Here is a 26,617-nt window from a genome sequence, read left to right as displayed (position 1 = left end):
AAGTGGCACAAAAAAGGTCGTCTCACAGTGAGATAAAGCTCTTCAGATGTCGTGAACTTAAGCTAACATAGATTTTTTGTGAGATCTGAGGCTTCAAATCTCATAATAAACGATTAATGAAGCTTTTACGAGAGTAGTGGAAACATTAAGTGGCTCCGCAACATCGGTACAGAGTGTTTGAATTTGAATTTAGTGCTGCAACACCAATAAATACCACTGACTGTGTTTTAATCATGTTTTTGTTATGTTTTAATCCCAAATTGTCGTGCATTTCTTCTCTAATCCTACTTCGCGATTCCTACATTTGTCCAGAGTCGATGCTGGCTCCTGCTGCAGTTCCTCCCATCACAGACAGGGGTCGACAAAAAGCCCGGCTCCCTGTGTTTGTGGCGGTGTGACGGCCTTTTGTCTGCTCTGCCCTCGGCTTCCTGTCGTCTCGCTAACACATTCCTGTCGCTGGCAGCTGCGCGGTAAACTTATCGCGGGGTGAAGAAAGAGGATCTGCCGAGCTTCTCTTCCTGTCCAAGCACATGTCAAGGTGAACTTGGGTGGCTCCTTAAATAACCGGCTCCGAGACCCTGGGACCCGCCTGTCCGCCCGCAGGCCGCCCACCCGCCTGCCCCCCGCCTGCCCACCCGCCCGACTGTCAGCTGCACAGATGAGAGGAAGCCTCTTGTTTACAAGGCCATGGATCGGCTTCTTTTTTAGCTGCAACCGTATCTGCAGCAGACAGAGTATTTATACAGGGTTTAAAAAAGCACGGCCGCTGGATTACCTGAGAGAGAACGTTTAATCTAAGAGTCAAACGCGTCCGAAACGTCCTGTGACGAGGTTCAGAAAATAATGAGGACAATGAGAAACGCTGCAGAGAAAACTGTTTTTAAAGCACTTAATAAAAGCCTCAAATCTGCATCTGTTCTGTTTTTGTAAACCTTTCTTTCCCTGAACCAAACCTCATAGAGTAAACCAGTGATTTTAACATCACAGAGACACAGGAGTTCACAGGAGTTGTTGATCCACTGCTGCCTCCATCACTGACTCACAATGAGTCGTTTTTGCGAATTCGGCTTTTGAAAAACTTTGTTCAGATTCACCTCAGTGACACAAAGTGACCACACGAGGCAGCAGAGGACCAGCAGCTCCTGTGTCCCTGTGATGTTAAAATCACTGATTTTCTCTATGAGGTTTGGTGTGAGAGAGTTTAACAGTGAAGATAAAGACGTGAACGTGTTCTTAAAGATATTGTAGCTCTAGTTTTACTGGACTTGAGTATGAATCATATATCAGTGCTGTAGCTCCGCCTCCTCCATTAAACACACACACACACACACACACTCAGCTCCCTTTGATGCCGGCTCGTAGGCTGCTGTGGTCTGTCAGTTGGTCAGACTGAGACAAATACTCCGAGTGCCCGTGGGTCCAGTTACCCCCTCCCCCTTCCCCTCCCCTCCCTCACTAGCGCCACCATCAGTTTAGATGTTGTATGGTGGAGCAATAAAAAGTCACAGTGATCTGTCCTAAAACACTGTGCTATTTACAACACACACACACAGGACAGCTAATCTCTTACACTAAAAATACATTACAAAGTTATATTTAAAAAAGTCATAAAATAATGAGCAAATGGTCATAATATTATGACAAAAAAGTTTATATTTGAGAATTATGGGATTGTGACTTTATTCTCAAGAGATTCCGACTTTATTCTCGTAGGATTGCGACGTTACTCTTGTAAAATTACAAAAAACTTTAGTTTGGTTCCAATTCTCGCTTGTGACTAAATTATTTATGAGTCTGGATTAACGTGAAACACATAATCCATATTTTTGTTTCCTGCTGGTTCATCTGTTAGTCGTTTAAATCTCTGCTTTCTTATTTCTGTTGTTTCAAAACTATCATTTTAATATTAATTATCCTTCACATGAAAGTTGTCAATATCATTAATTTGCATTTAAACGTTTTAATCAATTGAATATAATAAATATAAGAGTAATATAATGTGTGTGTGTGTGTGTGTGTGTGTATTTATACGAGTGCTGGTGTTAAAGGGCACTTCTCCTCTTCTTAGGGTCAGATTATTTTAAACTGAAAATGACCAGAAAGAACATGTGACACGTGGTGAAGCCTGAAGGCAGATGTCCTCACAGTGTCCACTCAGGGACTCACTGTCCACTCACTGTCCAGACACCAAAAGTTGACCAAACGACGATCAGGTCATCAAACTTCACGACAAACTCCAACAATGGACCGAGTTTCATGTGTCATGTTGGTGTGTGTGTGTGTGTGTGCGTGTGTGTGTGTGTGTGTGTGTGTGTGTGTGTGTGTGTGTGTGTGTGTCGGGGTGTGTGTGTGTGTGTGTGTGTGTGTGTGTGTGTGTGAATGGTCTGAATGGGGCGGGGCCTCTGAGCTATGCCAGTCATGCCAGGCTGCATGTCGAGCAGTGCTGTGGTGGGAGCAGAGATCACAGAGTCAGATTACATGGATTCAAGCCACGTTCAAGTGTGACAGCGTCCAGAGTTTTCAGTTTCCAATACTACCGTCACAGCCTCTGCTGGTCACAGCATGACTCAGCGCTAAAACTACTAACACAACTAATAAAACGACTGAAGTTACTTTTAAACTACGACCAAAACGACTGTTAGAGTTTCACAGCTGTTCTGTTGAGTTTCTTTGGATTTTATATTTAAATTAAACAAGACGTTAAATGACAATTATGACGTGAGATAAAAGGGCACAGTGTGTGTGTGAGTGTGTGTATGTGTTTGTGTGTCATCAGTTGTACGATGGTCAGAGTCTAATGAGGTGATAGAGCATTTACACACACACACACTCTGTTGATACGAGGCTCACTCAGCTGTAAGCAAACGTGTCTGTTCATTCATCAGAGCGTCCTGTGTGTGTGTGTGTGTGTGTACAGTGTCCTGCGTGTGCGCAGAGCGTCGTGTGTGTGCGCAGAGCGTCGTGTGTGTGCAGAGCGTCGTGTGTGCGCAGAGTGTGCGTGTGCGCAGAGCATCGTGTGTGTGTGCAGAGTGTTGTGTGTGTGTGTGCGCAGATCGTTGTGTGTGCGCAGTGTCCTGTGTGTGTGCGCTGAGCATCGTGCGCGTGCAGAGCGTCCTGTGTGTGTGCAGAGTGTCGTGCGTGTGCGCAGAGTATCATGTGTGTGCGCAGAGTGTCATGTGTGTGCGCAGAGTGTCATGTATGTGTGTCCTGTGTGTGCACAGAGTGTCGTGTGTGTGCAGAGCGTCATGTGTGTGCGCAGAGCGTCGTGTGTGTGTGTGTGCAGAGCGTCGTGTGTGTGTGTAGAGCGTCATGTGTGTGTGCAGAGTGTCGTGCGTGTGCGCAGAGTATCATGTGTGTGCGCAGAGTGTCATGTGTGTGCGCAGAGTGTCATGTATGTGTGTCCTGTGTGTGCACAGAGTGTCGTGTGTGTGCAGAGCGTCATGTGTGTGCGCAGAGCGTCGTGTGTGTGTGTGTGCAGAGCGTCGTGTGTGTGTGTAGAGCGTCATGTGTGTGTGTAGAGCGTCATGTGTGTGTGTGTGTGTGCAGAGCGTCCTGTGTGTGTGTGTGTGTGTGCAGAGCGTCCTGTGTGTGTGTAGAGCGTCGTGTGTGTGTGTGTGTGTGTGCAGAGCGTCCTGTGTGTGTGCAGAGCGTCGTGTGTGTGTGCAGAGCGTCCTGTGTGTGTGTGCAGAGCGTCATGTGTGTGTGTGTGCAGAGCGTCATGTGTGTGTGTGCAGAGCGTCGTGTGTGTGTGCAGAGCGTCCTGTGTGTGTGTGCAGAGCGTCATGTGTGTGTGTGTGCAGAGCGTCATGTGTGTGTGTGCAGAGCGTCGTGTGTGTGTGCAGAGCGTCCTGTGTGTGTGTGCAGAGCGTCATGTGTGTGTGTGTGCAGAGCGTCATGTGTGTGTGTGCAGAGCGTCGTGTGTGTGTGCAGAGCGTCCTGTGTGTGTGTGCAGAGCGTCCTGTGTGTGTGTGCAGAGCTTCATGTGTGTGTGTGCAGAGCGTCCTGTGTGTGTGTGCAGAGCTTCATGTGTGTGTGTGCAGAGCGTCCTGTGTGTGTGTGCAGAGCTTCATGTGTGTGTGGGGCGTATTTTTAGGCGCTGCTGCTGCTCCGTGTCACGCTCAGGATAAACATTTGAAAGACATCGTGGCTCTGTGGCATCTCTGAGGCCTGAAGTCACCGTGAACTTCCACTTAGAGCGATTTACAGAGTCCATTCGTCACAGCGCTGCTCACAAACATGTCCGACTCTGAAAATACAACCCAGCGAGGACGGAGTGGAAAAACAGAGCGTCGGCCCCGCGGCGTTTTCAACAGTCAAACAATCGGCGTCCAGATGAGGTAAAAAGCGCAGCTGAAAACATACAGGAAGTCACGTGGTCGTCGACCGTGAGAGAACGTAAACAAAGGAAAATCATCCCGATCATTAATTAGACCAACGGTAATCAAACTGAGACGTGTTTACTCTCTTACGTTAGTGTACGAAGATTTTCACGACCAAGTTTCACCGTCGCAACAAACCCCATTCAGAAAATCACTGATTTTAAATCACGGCAAACAGGAGTTAGCATCCACTGCTGCTTCCACCAGTGAGTTCAAATGTGTTATTTTTTTAACTTCAGTGTTTACAATCCTTCATTCAGATTGACCTCAGTCACAAAAACTGACCACACGAGGCAGCATTAGAGCGGCAGCTCCTGTTTCACCAATTGCTAAAAATGCCACTTTTTCCAATGGAGTTTGGTGTGGGAGCAAATTTCAAACTAAAGTCGTGTTTTTCCATTCAAACCCAACACTTAGACTTATGTTTGGATATATTTGATGCTTCATGTCACTGTTAGACTGATCAGAAGAAGACAACAGTGTTGTTGTCGTCCATTTGTTGGTCTTGTCGTCGACGGTGGGAGCAGCAGAAAGTGACGAGACGCCGTAAAAGTGTCAGACTGTGACCATCTGTCCAGCAGCAGATGAAAGGATCTCAAACACCTGGAGAACATCCTCTGAAAACAGAGCCTTCACGACTCTACTGCCACGTTACAACAGACACATCCTACTGTTAGCATCTGTTAGCACCAATTAACACTAATGTGTGGGTGAGCCTGTTCACACACACACACACACACACACACACACACACACACACACACTGATGACTTCATGTCAGCAGTGAGGAAACAGGTGACACATTCTCAGCTTCTCCACAGTCATCGGTTATTTTTAGCAACAACGAAAGAAGAAGAAAATAATCCCCAGGATTTTCTTCGGTCAGTTAACGTCAAGAGAATCCAGGAAACACACACACACACACACACACACAGACACTGTAATCTGTAAATCTTTCAAGAAAAAGATTAAAAAAGTCTTAAAATAATGAGCAAAAGGTCATAATGACAAATATGTTGTTATATTATGAGAATTATGAGATTGCGACTTTATTTTCAATTAACTGCGACTTTATTCTCGAGAGAGATTACGACTTTATTCTCGAGAGAGATTACGACTTTATTCTCAAGAGATTACGACTTTATTCTTGAGAGAGATTACGACTTTATTCTTGAGAGAGATTACGACTTTATTCTCAAAAGATTGCGACTTTATTCTCGAGAGAGATTACGACTTTATTCTTGAGAGAGATTACGACTTTATTCTCAAAAGATTGCGACTTTATTCTTGAGAGAGATTACGACTTTATTCTTGAGAGAGATTACGACTTTATTCTCAAAAGATTGCGACTTTATTCTCAAGAGATTACGACTTTATTCTTGAGAGAGATTACGACTTTATTCTCAAAAGATTGCGACTTTATTCTCGAGAGATTACGACTTTATTCTTGAGAGAGATTACGACTTTATTCTCAAGCGATTACGACTTTATTCTTGAGAGAGATTACGACTTTATTCTCAAAAGATTGCGACTTTATTCTCGAGAGAGATTACGACTTTATTCTTGAGAGAGATTACGACTTTATTCTTGAGAGAGATTACGACTTTATTCTTGAGAGAGATTACGACTTTATTCTTGAGAGAGATTACGACTTTATTCTTGAGAGAGATTACGACTTTATTCTCAAAAGATTGTGACACTATTCTCAAAGGATTACAACTTTATTCTCAAAAGATTGCAACTATTCTCAGGAGATTACGACTTTATTCTCAAGAGATTACGACTTTATTCTCAAGAGAGATTACGACTTTATTCTTGAGAGAGATTACAACTTTATTCTTGAGAGAGATTACGACTTTATTCTCAAGAGATTACGACTTTATTCTCAAGAGATTACGACTTTATTCTCAAGAGATTACGACTTTATTCTCAAGAGATTACGACTTTATTCTCAAGAGATTACAACTTTATTCTCAAGAGATTACGACTTTATTCTCAAGAAATTACGACTTTATTCTCAAAAGATTACGACTTTATTCTCAAAAGATTGCGACTATTCTTGAGAGAGATTACGACTTTATTCTCAAGAGACTACGACATTATTCTCGAAGGATTACAACTTAATTCTCAAAAGATTGCAACTATTCTCAAGAGATTATGATTTTAGCCTCGAAAGATTACGACTTTATTCTAGGATAAGGATTGAAATTGTAGAACAACGACAAGTAAAAAAACGACCACTAAAACTACTACTAGTAAAACTACAAAATTACTACAATAACTACAAAAATGTAACTTGACACATCAGACATTTTGTGACAAAACTATAAACCCACTTTTAAAACCACTTTGGCCACTGTGTGGCGCTAGAGAGAGTCATGTCATAGTAGAGGGAGTGTAAACCACGCGCCCCTGACAGTGTTTGTTACTGAAGGTGTATTTCCTGTTGCCAGTAGGTGGCGCAGTAACAGGCCTCGCAGGTTATTACGTACACTTTGGAACAGATGATGCTGTGTGGGCGGAGTCTGCTGCGAGGCTAGTGGGAACACAAAATGTACACAAGTTTTACGACTACGATTCCTGCTAAAATTCATCGGATGGAACCTTAAACTCGGTCAGATCGAGAGTTTCACTGGTTCTCACGTGAACACAGAGTTTGGCGAGATTTCGTACACGACAAGACCAAGAAAAGTGAGCAACATTAGCATTAGCATTTTCGTACAAGTGTCTCAAACTTTGTTTTGCACAAAAAGAAAAACAAAGACGTGGAAGAGGACGAAGAGGAGGAAGAGGAGGAAGAGGACGGAGAGGATGGACTGACCTGGAGGACATAAGCAGTTGTGAGGAGCTTCCCTCGCCTCCCTTGTCTTTGGAAGTCGAGCGGCGAGTTTCTGTAAAATAAAAAGAAACAGGTTACAATTCATCATCATCATCCTCATCATCTCTATATGAGCGTTTGGAGAGGGGGCGGAGCCTGCTGCGTGCTAACCCTGCTAACACACTGCGCTGAGGGCTACGTCGCTGCTGGGTGGCCTCGCTCAGCCCACACCATCATCATCATCACCATCATCATCATCATCATCTCTGATGTAATTATAAACTCCACTTCTCTCCACAAACATCTGCTAAAATAGATTTGAAAAACAGCCTCAGATTTACTGGAATATTTGAACTTTAACTTTTACAACAAGTTCACGCGTCTCTGCACTAAACTCTTTTACAAGATTCTGTCGCTCTCCCCGTCTGAGGAAAACGACGGCGTGCACAGATCGAGGAGTGACTTTCTGAGATTTAACATCAAAATTCTGATTTAAATTCACAATTCTGAGTAAAAGGTTAGATTTCTATGATTTAAAGTCAAAATTCTGAGATTTATCATCAAAATTCTGACATTTAAAGTCAAAATTCTGAGTAAAAAGTTTGATTACTATGATTTAAATTCAAAATTCGGAGAATTAAAGTCAGAATTTTGAAGGAAAAAGTTAGATTTCTAAGATCTAAAGTCAGAATTCTGAGATTTAACGTCAACATTTTGAGAAAAAGTTTGATTTCTATTATTTAAAGCCAGAATTCAGAAGGAAAAAGTTAGATTTCTAAGATTTTGTCAAAATTCTATAGTCACAATTCAGAGAAAACTTTGATTTCAATGATTTGAACTCAGATTTGTGAAGGAAAAAGTTAGATCGTTGAAGCGTGCACAGCTCAGTGTCAGATTCAGAATGTGACAGTCGATCTCATTAAGGCCCAGAAAAGCATGCGTGAGATTTGACCCTGAACTGAACACAAAACCATGAGAACACATTCTGCAGCAGACGAGAGCGACGACGACGAGCTTTCAGCAAAACCATCAGAAAAGACAGAATACAAAACCCTACAAAGATCATTTATGCAAATGACTGAGCTGTTTTTAAACCGATAAACTAACCACAAACATCCTTTTCAAAGGTCAATAACACGATAAAGAACCCGATGTTTTGTTTTAGTTCACGCTCTGACGAGGTTCAGCTGAGACGATGCTAAAACGTGACGTCGACAGAGTGTCGGCCTCTGATTGGTCAGAGCTGCGTTGTCAGTGACGAGCGCGACGTAAAAGCTAACAACGTCCAACTGTAGATTAAAGTTAAAAAGACTTAAATCATCCTTTAAAAACACGCGTTCATCTCCAACATTTAGCAAAGCTAAAGCTAAAATGTCAAAACGACATATCCAGGTACGATGAGCTAATAGAAAACGATACCAAACTGAGTCGAGTCGAGCTAAAGCATTAGCTCTTCGAGGAGCAGCAGCTTCAGCGCAGACGATAAAATTCCGCACAAATCCGACGCCATCAGTCCTCGTCAATCACCGCGTCGTCGTCGTCGTCATAAAACGTCTCGTCGATTCTGCTGCGGCGTAACCTAGCATGTTTTCGTTAGGGACGCTAACGCTCGGCGCGAGTCGCTCGCTGTAAATCCTCGCCGCGCCGTACATCATCGGAACATTTCTGCCACTGTCAGCGCGTCTGTTTCGTCTCAAGCTCGACTGTAATGAATCAACGTATCGCTCTTTATGTGTGTGTGCGTGTGTGTGCGTGTGTGTGCGTGTGTGTGCGTGTGTGTGTGCGTAGCCATCGCTAACTGTGCTCTGATGAAACGCAGAGGCAGCTCCAGCGCTCTGACATGAGCGTGTGCTGTTTGCATTAGTCCGTCTGATTAGCATGTGTCACACACACACACACACACACACACAGAGGAGGAGGATGCTAACGTGCGTGCGCTGCGCTCGCGTCGCTAGCACAGACCTCACAGCTTGCTGGGAAAAGCTCAGCAAGTGTGTGTGTGTGTGTGTTGGGGGGGGGGGGGGGTGAATCTATTTTTCACATTTCTGCAGCTCACAGTGTGGCCTCCAGCTCCCATCATGCATCTGCACTCTCACCATATGTGCAGGGCCTGCTGCAGATCTGTGGAGAGCACTTAGCGGTTAATTGTAAACGTTGAAGGGGGCCATGTTTGGGGGGGGGGGGGGTTGGAGGTCACGGGGTCACGGTGTGTGCTTGTTATTTAGGAGCAGGAAGGAGTGAATTCAAGGACCTCACGGAAGCTTATTTTTAACTTTACCACCTGTCGAGGGTTCGCAGTCATGAAGAGCTAAATATTCTCATGGTTCTTTTCTTTACAGCAAACGTTAGCTCGCGGCCGACACGGGTGACGCTGAGTCATAACATTAGCCTGGACAACCTTGTTATGGTCCATTTTTATCAGTTTGGACAAGCTATAGCTCGTTAGCACGAGAGGAGGCTCACGCTAAATACCCATAAATCATCTTAGGGCTAAACAGAAAACGGCTAAAACGCTGAGAAACTAAAACAGCAAATTGTAAAAACACCTGCTTCATATTTCATGTGAAAGCTAACAATGAGAGCAGCTAGCTATGTTTTCGGTATGTTAGTTAAAATGTCCAGTTTTGTCAACATAGACTATAGCTCGTTAGCACACGAGAAGGCTGCAGCTAAACACCCATAAATCATCTTCAGCTAAACACAACACAGCTAAAACACCACTTTAGCTCCATGCTACATGAACAATGAGACACTTTCAATGTACCATCTAGCTACTTGCTGCTAAGGTTAGCCTTATTTTTTTTTTAATTTTCCAAATTTGTCAATATGGACAAGCTAGACGTCATTAGCACACGACAGAGCTCTGATCAACACTCCTATAGCATTGTCAGCTAAACACAACACACCTAGCATGTCTAATTGTATCACTATGGACATGCTATACTTTGTTAGCATGTGAGGAGGCTCCGTTTATCAACTTCAACTAAACAGAAAACAACGCAAACACAAAAAAACTAATTCAGTAAATAAAGACGACAAAAAACACAACCTGTTGGTTTCTGAGCCACTAATGCTACATATTAGCTCAGTAGCTGTGACAAACTGGACAGTCAATCACCTGGTCATGTTTGCGACATCCAAGAAAACCAGTTTTATTAAGCATTTAGCATGTGAACAAGCTCAGCTAAAGAAAACACAGCTCCAACACAACCATGAGTTAAATTGTGTACTTTGTACCATATTCAGTTTTCTTAAACAACAGTAAACATATTTTTCATGTCGTACCGTCACTGCTCGTAGTCCAAACCTCAGCTAACGTGTTAGCCTTTGTGCTGAGCGGCCATTTTGAATTCCACATCAGTGGAAATGAAGCACAGGTGAAAATAATCAAACCTCTGAAAAACTGTGGCTTCAGTCTCAGATTCAGTCATGTGATCAGAAACACCTGAGCTTCTCCACAGGTGATCAACAAAACTCTGAGATTTGACATCAGAATTCTGAGATTTCAAGTTAAAAATTCTGAGTAAAAAGTTAGATTTCTATGATTTAAAGTCAAAATTCTGAGATTTAAAGTCAAAATTCTGAGTAAAAAGTAAGATTTCTATGATTTAAAGTCAAAATTCTGAGAGAAAGTTACATTTCTATTATTTAAAGCCAAGATTGGGAAGGAAAAAGTAAGATTTCTAAGATTTTGTCAAAATTCTGAGATTTTTAGTCACAATTTTGAGGAAAAAAGTTAGATTTCAATGATTTGAAGTAAAAATTCTGAGATTTAAAGTCAGAATTCTATGACTAAATCCACAGGTGAATCCTCAGAAAGGCTAATTCATGTTTGTTGGATCATTACATCACTACAATCTCAAGAACTTTATGTCATCGAACGTCTTATTAACTTGGCCAAATATATCAAATACATTTTTTTAACTTAAAACGTATAAATGTGAAGTGAAGTCATTCATGTGAAATATTCAACATTATTATCCTGACAATTAAAATTCACCCTCCGGGAGCTTTTTGTTTATTTATTTATTTATTATACTTTCACATAAACTACATTTTGAATTGAGGATTTTGCTTAAAAACACCATTTTTAAAACTTGAAAAAAAAAAAAATGTGACACAAAACTCTCTCAACACTCTTGACCTGAGCTCTTCAGCTGGTGAAGTGTCACACACACACACACACACACACACACACACACACACACACACACAGGTCCTCGTCACAGGGGAGAAAGTGTGTGTGTGTGTGTGTGTGTGGGGGGGGGGGTTATAAAAGTGAAGTCAAAGCAAACAGAAGATGAAGAAGAAGAAGAAGATGAAGTAAAAACAGGCTCCCTGTGAGACTCCAGTCACCATGGAAGAGTTTGTTAGTGTAGCTGTGGACGAGGTCAGTGAGAGGGCGCACACACACACACACACACACACACACACACACACACACACACACACACACACACACACACAGGTCACCAGGTGTTTCTTTAAGGTCTCGAGGGAACGTCAGCATTGACAGTTTATTATCGATGCCTCATTAGTGTTTAAGTGTTCACTTAATAAAGTCAATGATACAAATACGTCTCAAAAAGGAAGGTGAATTTGGACAAATGACACTTTTAAAGACTGTCGTTATAGACTGAGTTTGTAAACCACTCACTCTCCCACACCAAAGTCACTCACTCTCTCACACCAAAGTCACTCACTCTCCCACACCAAAGTCACTCACTCTCTCACACCAAAGTCACTCACTCTCCCACACCAAACCACACGAGGCAGCAGTAGACCAGCAGCTCCTGTGTCCCTGTGAGCTAAAATCCCTGATTTTCTCTATGGACTTCGGTGTTGGAGAGTGAGTGGTTTACAGTGAGCTAAAAACTCAAACAGTTACTATACTTACTATTATTACATTGTTAAATGATAATCACATTTTAGGCAGTGGATTGAGGGCTGCATATGAAATATTTTAATTTGAAAATAAAAAGTAATAATTCTGTGAACAGATTTCTAAGCTGTAAGTTATGATTGTAAGATTTAAAGTCAGAATTCTGAGCTTTAAAGACATATTTCTCACATTTAAGTCACATTACTATGATTTAAAGTCACATTTCTAAGAAAAAAGTTAGATTTCTATGATTTAAGGACAGAATTCTGAAATTTAAAGATAGATTTCTCAGATTAAAGTCACATTTCTGAGATTTAAAGTCACATTTCTGAGAAAAAAAGTTAGATTGCTATGATTTAAGGTCAGATTTTTGAGATTTAAAGTCAGATTTCTGAGATTTAAATATAGATTTCTAAGATTAAAGTCAAATTTCTGAGATTTAAAGTCAAGCTTCTGAGAAAAAAGTCAGATTTATATGATTTAAGGTCAGAATTCTAAGATTAAACTAAAATTTCTGAGATTTAAAGTTACATTTTTGAGAAAAAAAGTCAGATTTCTATGATTTAAGGACAGAATTCTGAGATTTAAAGACATATTTCTAAGATTTAGTCAGATTTCTCTGATCTGATTGAATCAGATTTTTTTGAAATCTGACATTTTTTATAGAGAAAAAGTTGGATTTTCATAGAAAAAATAATACATTTATGAAACTATTTTGTTTTTTGTTTTTTTATAATCACACGTGACCCTAACCCTCCATTATTGATCCATATATATTAATATATCATGGATCAATAACGTCGTCACAGACGTCAGTGTTAAACTGATTTAAAACCATAATAAAAGAGTTAAACAGCAGTGATGATGATGACGTCAGCAGCCTCTCACCTGGTCCAGGATCTGGTCCAGTCTGTTCAGGATCACCGGTTCCACCTGCTCCAGACTCGCGCTCCACGCGGCGGAGGAGGAGACGCGCGCGTCCCGCTGCTGCCGCTCCAGACTCTCCACGCGGGTCTGCAGCTCCGAGGCGCGCACCAGGACCAGCACGCACACACCGAGGCACAGCAGCGACAGCGCCGCGCACAGCGCCACGCACCAAAAATCCCTGCAGGTCCGGGTCCAGGTCCAGGTCCGCGGTGAAGGTTTGGGACTCGTCGCGCTCCACTGACGATCCTGATCCCGCTCCATTTTTACGCTCCGAGCTTTAGTTTGATCCGCGCGTAAACTCCTGAATTCATGTGGTGAAGAGGAGCAGAGGAAGAGGAGGAGGAGGAGGAGGAGGAGGAGGAGGAGGAGGATTCCTGATCACCTGGACCTTCAGACCTCCTCAGACTCTTCTTCTTCTTCTCAAAGTGTCTCCAGACTCTTTACGCACGAGCTCACAGTGAATCTGAACTCATGTTCACGTGACTTCAGTCCCTGATGATGATGATGATGATGATGGTGATGAACTTTTATTCCTCTTCTTCTTCTTCTTCACCTCCGCTGCTTCTTCTCGTCTCTGATTCTCTCTGATCTTCAGCTCAAACTGACTCAGAGTCAGTGCGTCTGTGAAACCTGAGCGCGCTCTCTCTCTCTCTCTCTCTCTCTCTCTCTCTCTCGCTCTCTCTCTCTCTCTCCCTCGCGCTCCTCCTCTGTCCGGATGGAGGTGAAATGCCGGCTCGTGCTCGTGCTCGTGCTCGTGGCTGTTGCTGCCCCTTTGATCCTCGTTACTCTGAGAGCAGGATATTTTTAGGATGCTCAGAGGCTCGCGGCAAAGATCACAGCTCGCGCTCCCATCATGGCCACCCCACAGGGGCGGTACAAGGGGGGGGGGGGGGGGGGGGGGCGTTCCCTCAAAGTTCCCCCGAGGTTCTCCTGTGGTTGATGTTGATATGGAACATTTGGTTCTCCAAAGGTTCCCGTTATGTTACTTTGTCACAACCTTCATACATTTGCCAGAAAGTTTCCCCGACATAACTTTCTCACAACCTTCATAGAACCTTTAGAACACGTTCCCCTAAGGTCATTTTGTCTCTGCATTCATAGGACCTTTACAAAACGTTCTCTAAAGGTTCCCAGAAAGTTTCCCCAACATAACCTTCTCACAACCTTCATAGAACCTTTAGAGAACGTTCCCTTTCGGTTCCCCTAATGTAACTCTTTCAAGAACCCTTAGAGAACGTTCCCTTTTGGTTCCCCTAACGTAACTTTCTCACAACCTCCATAGAACCCTTAGAGAACATTCCCCTTTGGTTCCCCTAACGTAACTTTCTCACAACCTCCATAGAACCTTTAGAGAACGTTCCCTTTTGGTTCCCCTAACATAACTGTGTGTCCAGCTGCTTCATCTCCTCAGTCCTGATCCTGATCATAAACAGTCCGTACTCCAGTGTTTACTGGGTTTAACTTTTATGACCTGCTTAAGTCACTGTGCGCTGCACGCACACACAAACACACACACGTGCACGCACACACACACGTGCACACACGCGCGCACACACACGCGCGCACACACACTCACACACACACACAGTAGGATCTAACACTGCCAACACAAACCTTTAATCGTCCTCGAGGTGAGTGACGAAGACATCGTCATCGCTCGATCACATGACACCGTTCGTCTGCTTCTGCTGACCAGACACCAGGGGGCGACTGTGCTGGACGAGAGATTCTACTTCACTTTGTGAATCATTCACTCTCCTAAACCACAAGATCTGATAGAAAGTTTCTAAAAGTTCTGTTTAAAATGTCAAAAACTTTCATTTTGTTAAAATTTTTAAATTTCGATTTAAAATTTCAAAAACTTATTTTATTGAAATTTCAAAAGTTTGGTATAAAATGTTTAAAATTTCAAAAGCTTTCATTTTGTAAAAAATTCAAAATGTTTTATTTAGTAAAAATTTAAAAAACCTTTATTTTGTTAAAATTCCAGAAGTTTAGTTTGACATTTCAAAAACTTTTCTTTGGTTAAAATTTGGTTTAAATTTACAAAAAGTTTATTTTGTTATTTATTGAAAATTTCAAAAGTTTGGTTTAAAATGTCAAAAACTTATTTTGTTGAAAATTTCAAAAAGGTTTGATGATAAATTTTAAAAAAGTTTTTCTTGAAAATTTCAAAAAAGTTTTTCTTGAAAATTTCAAAAAGTTTTTCTTGAAAATTTCAAAAAGTTTTTCTTGAAAATTTCAAAAAGTTTTTCTTGAAAATTTCAAAAAAAAGTTTTTCTTGAAAATGTCAAAAAAAGTTTTTCTTGAAAATTTCAAAAAAGTTTCTTGAAAATTTAAAAAAAAAAAATCTTGGAAATTCCAAAAAAGTTTTTCTTGAAAATTTCAAAAAGTTGGGTTTAAAATGTCAAAATCCATGTCCTTTGTGATCGCCTCACTCTCCTGCACCAAAGTCCAATTCTATATTTTCACTGAATCATAAAAACAAAGAAACAGAAAGTTGGATGTTTCTTTTTGAGGAAGCTCCGCCCACCACAACGCTGAGAAAGGTTTTCTTCTGTTTCCTGATGCAGTTCAGTCTTCAGATCCTCTGCTGCAGACGGACATGACGGACATGACGTGGTGAAGTCCTTCCTGCTCAGATCTCCATCACAGCTGTGACAACAACACTAGCGCTCACTTTCATCTGGAACCATCTCCTGATCGTCATAAACGTAGCGTTCCTTTCAGGGACGGTTTTCAGAGTCTGGTTTTCAGCTCGCCGTGGAATCACAAAGCCAGCTGGGCCGCTCCGATCCACGCCGAGCCCGATCCACGCCGTAATTACAAGGCCGCGCGGCGCGCACACAAACACACGCAGTCATTACGTGGTGATTTGGGAGCATCAGCTGTCGTCATGAACCTCTACGTCTTCAGATGTGGACGACAGCCACGAGGACGATCTCCGCGTCCGACTGTAATTACAGCGTTACAGAGCCAAGCCGCGAGATGGGAACTTCTTTATTAGCGTTTAAAAAAGCCTGCTGTGGCTCAGTGTGACCACAGACTAAACCACCCATGTGGACTCGTTTTATTCATTTTAAATAATAAATGAAATGAGTCGAGCACCAACGCTCAACTGCACATTCACTCAAGTGCTCGTCCAGATTGTTGGGTTTTTATAAAGTTCTGACACAGTCAGCCTGAAAACAGAGCTGATTTAATGAAATCTACACGTCGTTATGTCCTAATATATATAAAATATGTTCTTACTGCTTTGAGTCATGAATTTCTGACTGGAAATAGAAGTTTTTGATGAGATTACTGTGTAGAACCAAAGCCCATAGAGAAAACCAGTGATTTTAGCTCACAGGGACACAGGAGCTGTTGGTCTACTGCTGCCTCGTGTGGTCACTTTGTGTCACTGACGTAAACCTGAACGATGTATTTTAAAAGCCAAATTGACAAAATAAGACGTTTGGAAGTTAGTGATGGAGGCAGCAGTGGATCAACAACTCCTGTGAACTCCTCTGTGAACAGAGTGATCACTCTGTGATGTTAAAATCACTGGTTTTCTCTATGGGCTTTGGTGTGGGAGAGTGAGTGGTGATATTTCAGGTATTTTTTTCATTTTTATGACAGGTTTTGTTTATTACAGTTCGATTATAATGGGAAATGACATATATATTTTATATTATGTTATGAAATGACTTACTAAAATACTAAAACTAAATGACTAAAATAAAAATAATTAAATTACACACAAACAAGGTCATGTCTCACTGGGCGTGGACACGGTCACAGATGTCCACTTGTCTTGGACTTCACATGTTGCAGTTGGGGTTGAGGTTAAGTGTGTGTGTGTGTGTGTGTGTGTGTGTGTTTACACTTAACAGAGTTTGTCTGTTTGCAATTATCCACCTTCACAGAGTGAGACAGAGGTCAAAATGTCCTCATCTCCTCTGGTCCATCCATCTTTGGTCGTTCTGGGCGCGCACACACACACACACACACACACACACACACACACACACACACACACACACACACACACACACACACACACACACACACACACACACACACACACACACACACACACACACACACACACACACACACACACACACACACACACACACACACACACACACACACACACACACACACACACACACACACACGAGTTAATAAAGAGTAGTTCACTGTCTATGAGAAAAGCTACATCATTTTTTATGAGAAAATTTTCAAAAGAGATGAAGAGAATTTTACTGTGTTTTATGAGAAGCTTTCGCTAGAATTTATGAGAAAATGTAACAATATTTTACAGGAGAATTTTTACGATATTTTTTGAGAGAATTTTACAATATTTTACAGGTGAATTTTACGATATTTTCTGAGGATTTTACGGTATTTTCTGACAGAATTTTATGATATTGTACAGGATAATTTTTACAATATTTGATGAGAATTTTACAATATTTTGAGAGAATTTTACAATATTTTACAGCAAAGTTTTTACAATATTTTATGAGAAGTTTACGACATTTTGAGAGAATTGTATATTTTATTGTACGATATTTTACAGGAGAATCTTTATGATATTTTATGAGAATTTTACAATATTTTATGACAGAATTTCACTGTAATGTTGAGACAATTTTACGATATTTTTGGAGATAATTTTATACTCTATGACAAAATTGGAACATTTTTAATGAGAGATTTTCACGTTTTCATGTGAATGTGAGGTAATTGTGAATATTGTCCCTCACAGGCTCTCACACTGTCGTCTCTGTGTAATCGATGTTGTCGTTCTACATGGATGAGATCAGCTGTTTTTGTTTCTGCATCAAAGAAAAGTTTACGTCTTCTGTCTCCATCCAACGTCTGAGGGACGAGGAGACGACTTCAGCCCTGAGGCAGAAACATTAAAGTGTTCACGCTGTGATTCATGTGTCCATGAGAGAGCAGCTCATTTGTCTCTGATTGGACCTCCATGAAAACAGCCTCAAAGTTCACTGAACACTTTGACTTCACAGGCTAAAGGTGTTTGTTCGCTAATTTCACTCATTAATAAAGTTTGAGTTCATCAGAGACAGATGAATGGATCATGGACGTGTGTGTGTGCACTGTTTCCTATTTAAAAATATATCTACATATACTGTTTATGTTTGTTTTTATTTTTATTGCATTATGTGACATGGACAATGCATTTGCTCAACTGTTTAAGAGATTCTTACGATGTTTCATGAGAGAATTTTTTATGAGAATTTTAAGATATTTTATGATACAATTTGACTATGTTTTATGAGAGAATTTTATATTTTATGAGAGAATTTCACAATATTTTATGTGACAATTTTACAATATTTTATGAGAATTTCACAATGTTTTATGAGAGAATTTTTCAATTTTTTCTGAGAGAATTTCACAATGTTTTAAGAGATAATTTCATGATGTTTTATTGATAGAATTTGCGTGAATTGAACATTCTTCACTTCCTCTGATGACTGACCTTGTTTCCTAACTAAGTTCTTTTCCTACAGTAAGCTAACACTCTGTGTTTAAAACTTTCAGCTGTGAAAACGCTGCTTTTTCTGCCAGAAATGAACATTTCCGACATAAATCTTTTGCGTGAAGCAGAATTAGCCGTACGTGCTCTTCCCCTCACTGGACCTTTGTGAAAGTGTGTTGTTCTAGTTCCTGCTGTTTGTCATTAAGACGTTTCATAAAGACTCTTCTGTGTCTTTAACAGCTGACAAACTCCATTAAAGCTTTAAGTGATGACTCAGCAAAACCTCGCTAACCGCTACCTCATGCGCGGCTTAATAAACGCAGCGCTTATTAAGTTAGTAAAGTAAAAACAGAGACGATTCACCCGAGGTTTTTACTGTTTTCACGTAGATCACGTTAATGAAGAAAGAAAAACAGGTGACGCGCACACACACACACACACACACACACACACACACACACACACACACACAGTGTGTGACGCAGCGACTGTGAGAAAAATGTGAGTGAGTGAGTGAATGTGTGAATGTGAGTGAGTGAAAGAGTGAGTGTGTGAGTGAATGAGTGAGTGAGTGAATGAGTCAGTGAATGTGTGAGTGAGTGAATGTGTGAGTGAGTGAATGAGTGAGTGAATGTGTGAGAGTGAGTGAATGTGTGAATGTGAGTGAAAGAGTGAGTGAAAGGGAGAGTGTGTGAGTGAATGAGTGAGTGAATGTGTGAGTGAGTGATTGTGTGAGTGATTGTGTGAGTGAATGTGTGAGTGAGTGAGTGTGTGAGTGAGTGAATGTGTGAGTGAGTGAATGTGTGAGTGAGTGAATGTGAGTGAGTGAGTGATTGTGAGTGTGTGAGTGTGTGAGTGAATGGGTGTGTGAGTGAGTGAGTGATTGTGAGTGTGTGAGTGAGTGAGTATGTGAGTGAGTGAGTGAGTGAGTAAGTGAGTGAGTGAATGTGTGAGTGAGTGAGTGAATGAGTGTGTGAGTGAGTGAATGAGTGTGTGAGTGAGTGAATGAGTGTGTGAGTGAGTGAGTGAGTGAATGAGTGTGTGAGTGAGTGAATGAGTGTGTGAGTGAATGAGTGAGTGTGTGAGTGAGTGAATGTGAGTGTGTGAGTGAGTGAGTGAGTGAGTGAATGAGTGAGTATGTGAGTGAATGTGAGTGAGTGAATGTGTGAGTGAGTTATTTTTGGTCAGATATGATGAAAAGTGCTGACTCAGTTTTCCGTCACAAACTAAAGATCTTCTCCTTGTTTTCAGTCATAATCTCTAAACTCTCTGTTTGACCTTTGACCTCTTTAAAAAAAAGGAAGTTTTCATCATTTATTTGATTATTTGCTGACGCGTCGTCGTAGTTGTTGTTGTTGTTGTTCACTCAGTCTCATCTTTAATCTCTAACACTGTTCTCTGTGTAAATGTGAGCAGATCTGTGAGTCGCTCAGGTCACTTATGTGGAACAAGATCCTCTGAAGTCGTCCTGAGAATGTGAACCATGAGGATCCAGAGCCAGAGAAGTGTTAGAGAGCTGAGAGACGGACACACCCTGCACCACCGTGTGTCCACTCTGTGTCCACTCTGTGACTGTGTCCACCCTGCACCGTCATGTCCAGTGTGTCCACTCTGTGTCCACTCTGTGTCCACTCTGTGTCCACTCTGTGACTGTGTCCACCCTGCACCGTCATGTCCACTCTGTGTCCACTCTGTGTCCACTCTGTGTCCACCGCCATGTCCACCGGGTGTCCACCGCCATGTCCACTCTGTGTCCACCGTGTGTCCACTGTGTCCACCCTGCACCGCCATGTCCACTCTGTGTCCACTCTGTGTCCACTCTGTGTCCACCGCCATGTCCACTCTGTGTCCACTGTGTGTCCACTGTGTCCACCCTGCACCGCCGTGTCCACCGCCATGTCCTCTCTGTGACCCCGTGTGTCCGCCGTGTCCACCGTGTCTCCGCCTTGTATCCGCCGTGTGTCCACCGTGTGTCCACTCTGTGTCCACTGTGTCCACCGCCATGTCCACTCTGTGACCCCGTGTCTCCGCCGTGTGTCCACCGTGTCTCCGCCGTGTGTCCGCCGTGTCCACCGCCATGTCCACCGTGTGTCCACTGTGTCCACCCTGCACCGCCGTGTCCACCGCCATGTCCTCTCTGTGACCCAGTGTGTCCGCCGTGTACACCGTGTCTCCGCCGTTTGTCCGCCGTGTATCCGCCGTGTGTCCACCGTGTGTCCGCCGTGTGTCCACTCTGTGTCCACTGTGTCCACCGCCATGTCCACTCTGTGACCCCGTGTCTCCGCCGTGTGTCCACCGTGTCTCCGCCGTGTGTCCGCCGTGCGTCCGCCGTGTGTCCACTCTGTGTCCACTGTGTCCACCGCCATGTCCACTCTGTGACCCCGTGTCTCCGCCGTGTGTCCACCGTGTCTCCGCCGTGTGTCCGCCGTGTGTCCGCCGTGTGTCCGCCGTGCGTCCGCCGTGCGTCCGCCGTGCGTCCGCCGTGCGTCCGCCGTGCGTCCACCGTGCGTCCACCGTGCGTCCACCGCCATGTCCACTCTGTGACCCCGTGTCCACCGTGTGTCCACAAAGATCGAGCACATGTTCTGTCACCTGAGAACCCGGTGAACCCTGACCTCGGTGAACCCTGACCTCGGTGCGTACGAGCCAACAACTTCACACCGCGACTACCCGGACACTTCCTGTACGTCATGTACGTAACGAGAAAGAAGACAAACACGAGTAAACTTAACCAGTTAATATTAACTCGCCACGTAACCACAATCCAAACCTTAGCCTGAAACTTCATAGGATCTCGCCTCATCAGGATAGCTAGCATTAGCAACCAGCTAGCATCCCCACTGTTGCCGTTTCTCGTAGCTATCGTCGACGTCTCGTTTGAAAGCTACGTGTGAGTCGTGTTAGCGTGAGCAGACTGTCGCAGAGAGGACGACACTGAAGGACGTCTGTCTGTACGTTTTATCGCGCTGATAGTTTTGTTTTGTTTAGCGTTTCCGAGTGTTTTCTTGTTTGTTGGTGAACGGTTGACTTTAAAAAGATAACCTCGCTGTTTCCTTGAACTTTATTCTCTGACTTAATCAAAGTGGAATTTCCTGTCGACGACTGTTTCTAAAGTCAAGGACGTTCAGGTTTGACAGAAACAACAAAGATAAGATTTACACTCACAACGTTTGTGATGAAGTCAAATTAAATCAAGTCAGGAGTCGAATCCAATAATAATCTGTGGATTTATTTTATACTAGATTATTGTGTTTACATTTAAAATCTACTGATGTTTTTTATTATTTTAATGCGTTTTTTATTGTTATATTGTTTTAGGTTTTAGTGAAATCAGTGTCGTTTGGTTGTCTGTATCATATTATAGATATCACTGTTTGGTTTCATTAATCTGAGCTAATCTGAGTTATTCTGGGTTAATCTGGGTTATTCTGCGTTATTTTGAGTTATAATGAATTATTCTGCGTTAATCTGATTTAATATGAGTTAATCCGAGTTATTCTGAGTTATTCTGAGTTAATCTGAGTTCATCTGAGTTATTCTGTGTTATTCTGAGTTGTTTTGTCCGGATATTACATTAGTAGATTAGATTATATACAGAAAGAAATACATATACACATGAATGTGTACGTGTTTGTGTGAATGTCTATGATGCAAGAAAATCCACTTGGAAAGTCAGAGCAAACAAACCCTGACACATGATTCCAAGATGGCTGCCACTTACGTACAAATATCTCAACATTTATTGTTATTTACGCCTGTTTCACTGTTTCTTTGTTCCACAGTAAATCAGTCGCACACACAGTAGTTTTTCATTATAAAATCTGCTCCATTTGTCCTTTCACCACAACCCATCTATGCAGATTCTAATCTATCTAATCTAATTCTGTTTGATTATTTTGTAAACCTTTAGTTTTTCTCTTCTCTGGTTTATTCGGTAAATGTTATGTTGTGTTTATTCTTATTTACGCTTCTGTCTTATTCACTACTTCTGAATTCTGGTTCAGTTGGTTAAATTCAGACAGATTTCTGGATTCAAAGATGTGGAAATGATTAAACGTGAGTGTGGAGCGAGAGGCTGAAACATCTACGACGTGGAGTAATGAAGTACGTGAGTGGAGGAGATTAAAGCCTCTCATCGCTCTGTTGACTCAGGTGCTGATCGTCGTCTGTGGGCGATTCTTTACCACGTTAATGCTTTTTCTGATTGTGTTTAAGTCTCCACTGACCTCCATCAACAAACAAGAACATTCACCAGATTAAAAAGCACATTCTGTGCATTTTGTTATCAATTAATCTGTCGGACAAACGTCCACAAACGGGGGAAAATAGGATTGAAAATGAGAAAATGAGTCACATTTCCTTCTGTATCATTGTTATCGAATATAAAACGCAGATAAATTTGCATCTAAGATTAAAATAAAGGTCTGTTTGTTTAATATTATCAGTTGTCGGTGTTTCCTCTCAGTCTCGCTGCTCTTTAAACTCAAAACAAACAAAAGTTTCCTCTGTTTGACACAAATAGAATAATACATTTTAAAATAATCAAAGGAAATCAATTAAAACACATTTATTAATTAACTGTGTTGAAAATAATGAAAAATATACTTTTATATCTTCTCCTCCGTTATAGCAGAACATCATGCATCAATCCGTCCTGCACATATTTCACAATAAAACCCTATATAATAAAATAAAGCTTTTATTTTGAAATGGGGACAGTATTCTGTGGAGAAATATCATTTTTATTGCGAGACGTGGACCTTTTTTTGTCCAAAAGAGATGAAAAAACTGTTTTTTTTTGTTTGTTTTTTTAACTAAAACATGAATAATTCAGTCCTTAAAATTGTAAATAATGAGCATATTTTCTCTGCTTGGCACAAAAACACAAGAAAAACATTCCTTTATGTTCAATTTAAGTCCAAAAATATGACATGGAATCATCTGGCTCTTTTGTCCATTCAGGCTGCTGTAGACACAAAATGGCCGCCGCTGTCTACAAGTAAATATAAAACTTTGATTCCCAGGCGACAAAGAAAACACAAAAAAGTTGTATTTTAAAGTTTAGTATGATTACACATTAATTTCATTTACGAATAAAAAGACTTTGAAGCGTTTGGACCTTTAATCCCCGCAGATTAAACCTGACGCGGCCTGAAGAGGAAGCCGACGCCTTCCCAAAGACGTCCTTGAACTGAACTGTGTGTCTTTAAATCAGTGTGAGACGGACACAGATAACTCCAGAGAAGACGCCGCCATCGCGTCCACGTGACGCACCGCGGGACAATAACGTCCAAAACAATGGACTTCCTGCGTCCTTATGTCGATAATGAGGAAGTCCTGTTGATATAGAGACGCTGAACGAGGTCACGTCGCCGTCTATTTACGTTTCACGCCGAGCTTTGTCTTCTATATCGTTTCCTCTGCGGCTAAAAATAACAAATATAATCCTAACAACTTTGACTGAGCGCGGCTCAGCGCTAACGTCTGCGGATAATCTCACGTACAGACACTTCCTGAATGTTCGGGGTTGTTTACGTCGAGTCTCAGTCGTGTCGATTGGTCGCATTGTAGCGCCATTGTTTTATTTTATACACTTCGATGACAAAAGTGTCACCGCATGACTTTATTTTCCTCCCCGACAAAACTCTTTATTAGCGAGCAGGTGGCGACGTGGCGCCTAAAGAAAGGCCTGTTTTAGAAATAAAGAATTTTGTTGGCCGTTTGATATTTTGAGAACGTGTTTTTAGTTGATTTATGTCACTTTTCCGACAGGAAACTGAAGTTTGTAAACTACACTAAAGTCCATAGAGAAAATCCGTGATTTTAGCTCACAGGGACACAGGAGCTGCTGGTCTACTGCTGCCTCGTGTGGTCACTTTGTGTCACTTAAATAACTATAAATAAAGTTTTTCAAAAGCCGAATTCACTAAAATCAGTCATTGTAAGTTAGTGATGGAGGCAGCAGTGGATCAACAACTCCTATGAACTCCTGTGTCTCTGTGATGTTAAAATCACTGGTTTTCTCTATGGACTTTGGTGAAGGGAAAGTTTGTCAAACAGTGCGATAAAGACGTAAACATGGGACGTAGATATCGTAACAACAAAAGACGAAGTTTCCTTACCTCAGTAAGCATCACAGAAACTTGGGAAAAGTTGTCTTGTCATGTTCTGGTTCTCCTGTAAGACACAATGACATTTCAAAAAAAAAGAAAAAGCTGATGGCGTCAATATAAGAAGAAAGATTAAGGATTTCGGTGGATTGAAAAATTATTTTGTCTATTATTTTTTTTATGAATTTTTGAAATTCAGGAAATTATCCATTTGCCCTGATGCAGTCTAACAGTGAGCTGATGCTCTTCTCAAAATCAAAAAGTATCTCGGAAAGACATGAAATTTACCATCAGAATAGTCTGCCTCGCCCTGAACAAGGATCCGTTGAAAATATTTGGAAATACCTTAAATAATAATTTTCATAAATTTTTGAAATTCAGGAAATTATCCATTCGTCCTGATGCACTTTGACAGTGAACTGACTTTCTTCTTGAAAACAAAAAGTATCTCGGAATGACTTGAAATTTACCATCATAATAGTCGGCATCGCCCTGAACAAGGATCCGTTGAAAATATATGGAAACACCTTAAGGAATAATTTTAATGGATTTCTGAAATTCAGGAAATTATCCATTCGTCCTGATGCACTTTGACAGTGAACTGACTTTCTTCAAAAAAACAAAAAGTATCTCGGAATGACTTGAAATTTACCATCATAATAGTCGGCATCGCCCTGAACAAGGATCTGTTGAAAATATTTGCAAAACTCTTAAGTAATAATTTAATGAATTTTTGAAATTCGAAGCTTGTTCATATTTCGTGAAAGATTCTTTACAAATAGCTTCTTTATGTCCTGGACATGTGGAACAGTGTAAACACGTGTGTGTAAAAACACATGTGTGTAAACAGCGTTGGCCTGAGTCCAGAGCTTCAGTGAAGAACCTAAATGTCCTGCATCGCTCTGAAGACTTTGCTAATGGCTGGAAAAAAGTGCAGATAAGAGGCCAGAAAATAAATCTGCTGTGGTCTGAGGTGATGAGAGGGAACTGCTCAGTTTTCAAGGTAAACTGCTGATTGTTTTGCTTGTATCTCAGCGTCGTGAGCACATGGGGAAAGCATTAGGCCTTAATGCACTCTCTAATGACTCTGTACGCCTGCGTTCCTACTCGGGGAACTCTCTTGAGTAAAAAGTTCATGTCTTCTCTGCTTCCTGCGCAATCATCAGCCGATTCTGCTTTTGTCCGAGTGCAACATCAAAGCGAGGCTCGGGCCACGTCCCACAATTTGGTCGGGGTCGCAATTTGGAACACAGCCTTCTTTGACCTTCAGCTCCAGTTGACACGAGAAGCCCAAGCTGTGTCCGTGAAGTGAGTGTGAATCTGAGATGTTCTGTTGTTGTGGTCCTCAAATGATCAGAGGTCAGCGTGATTTAAGGTCCTGAAAGTCTTCTCAAAAGGTTCAAATAGTCAAATCTCATCATGCTCTCTGGAGGTTCTGATGCATTATTTTGAAGGCTCTGCTCATCGTTAAATAAAAGGTTCTTCTGCAGTTTTGGATGGTTTTATGATCATTTCTAAGGACAGAACTGAGGTTTGTAAACTACTCACTCTCCCACACCAAACCCCATAGAGAAAATCGGTGAATTTAGCTGGCGGTGGACACAGGTGCTGCTGGTCTACTGCTGCCTCGTGTGGTCACTTTGTGTCAAAGCAATAAACCTGAAGAATAATGCGTTTGAACTTAGTGATGGAGGCAGCAGTGGATCAACAACTCCTGTGAACTCCTGTGTGCTGTGATGTTAAAATCAATGGTTTACTCTATGGACTTTGGTGTGGGAGAGTGAGTGGGCAGACAGAGATTTTATTGGCTCAGCCTTAAGTTAAGCAGCTAAAAAAAATTGCTGTTGGAGATTAACGCACGTTTTCAGGACTTTTAAGTCATTTTAACTAATCTACATCGGTGGGATTTGGAATTCTAAGTAAATTTTGGAATTATGAGTAGATTTTGGAATTCTAAGTATATTTTTCTGAAAATCACTGATTTTCTCTATGGGCTTTGGTGTG

At 41.7% G+C, this 26,617-nt stretch overlaps 1 protein-coding gene across 1 annotated transcript in view; it reads right to left on the bottom strand.

The window, feature by feature from the left end:
* Positions 1–16,478: 16,478 nt before the first annotated feature.
* LOC310933747 (high-affinity choline transporter 1-like) overlaps positions 16,479–26,617 on the bottom strand; it is a 180,968-nt gene continuing 170,829 nt past the window's right edge. The window contains exon 9 of the transcript XR_014592959.1: positions 16,479–16,515. The gene's annotated coding sequence lies outside the window, so the exon portion shown is untranslated. The remainder of the gene's footprint in view (positions 16,516–26,617) is intronic.

This window comes from Microchirus variegatus, assembly GCF_963457635.1.
Source record: "Microchirus variegatus genome assembly, chromosome: 11".
Taxonomy (NCBI): Eukaryota; Metazoa; Chordata; class Actinopteri; order Pleuronectiformes; family Soleidae; genus Microchirus; species Microchirus variegatus.
Note: the sequence above shows the minus strand (reverse complement) of the source record. Positions and strands in the feature narration are given on the sequence as shown.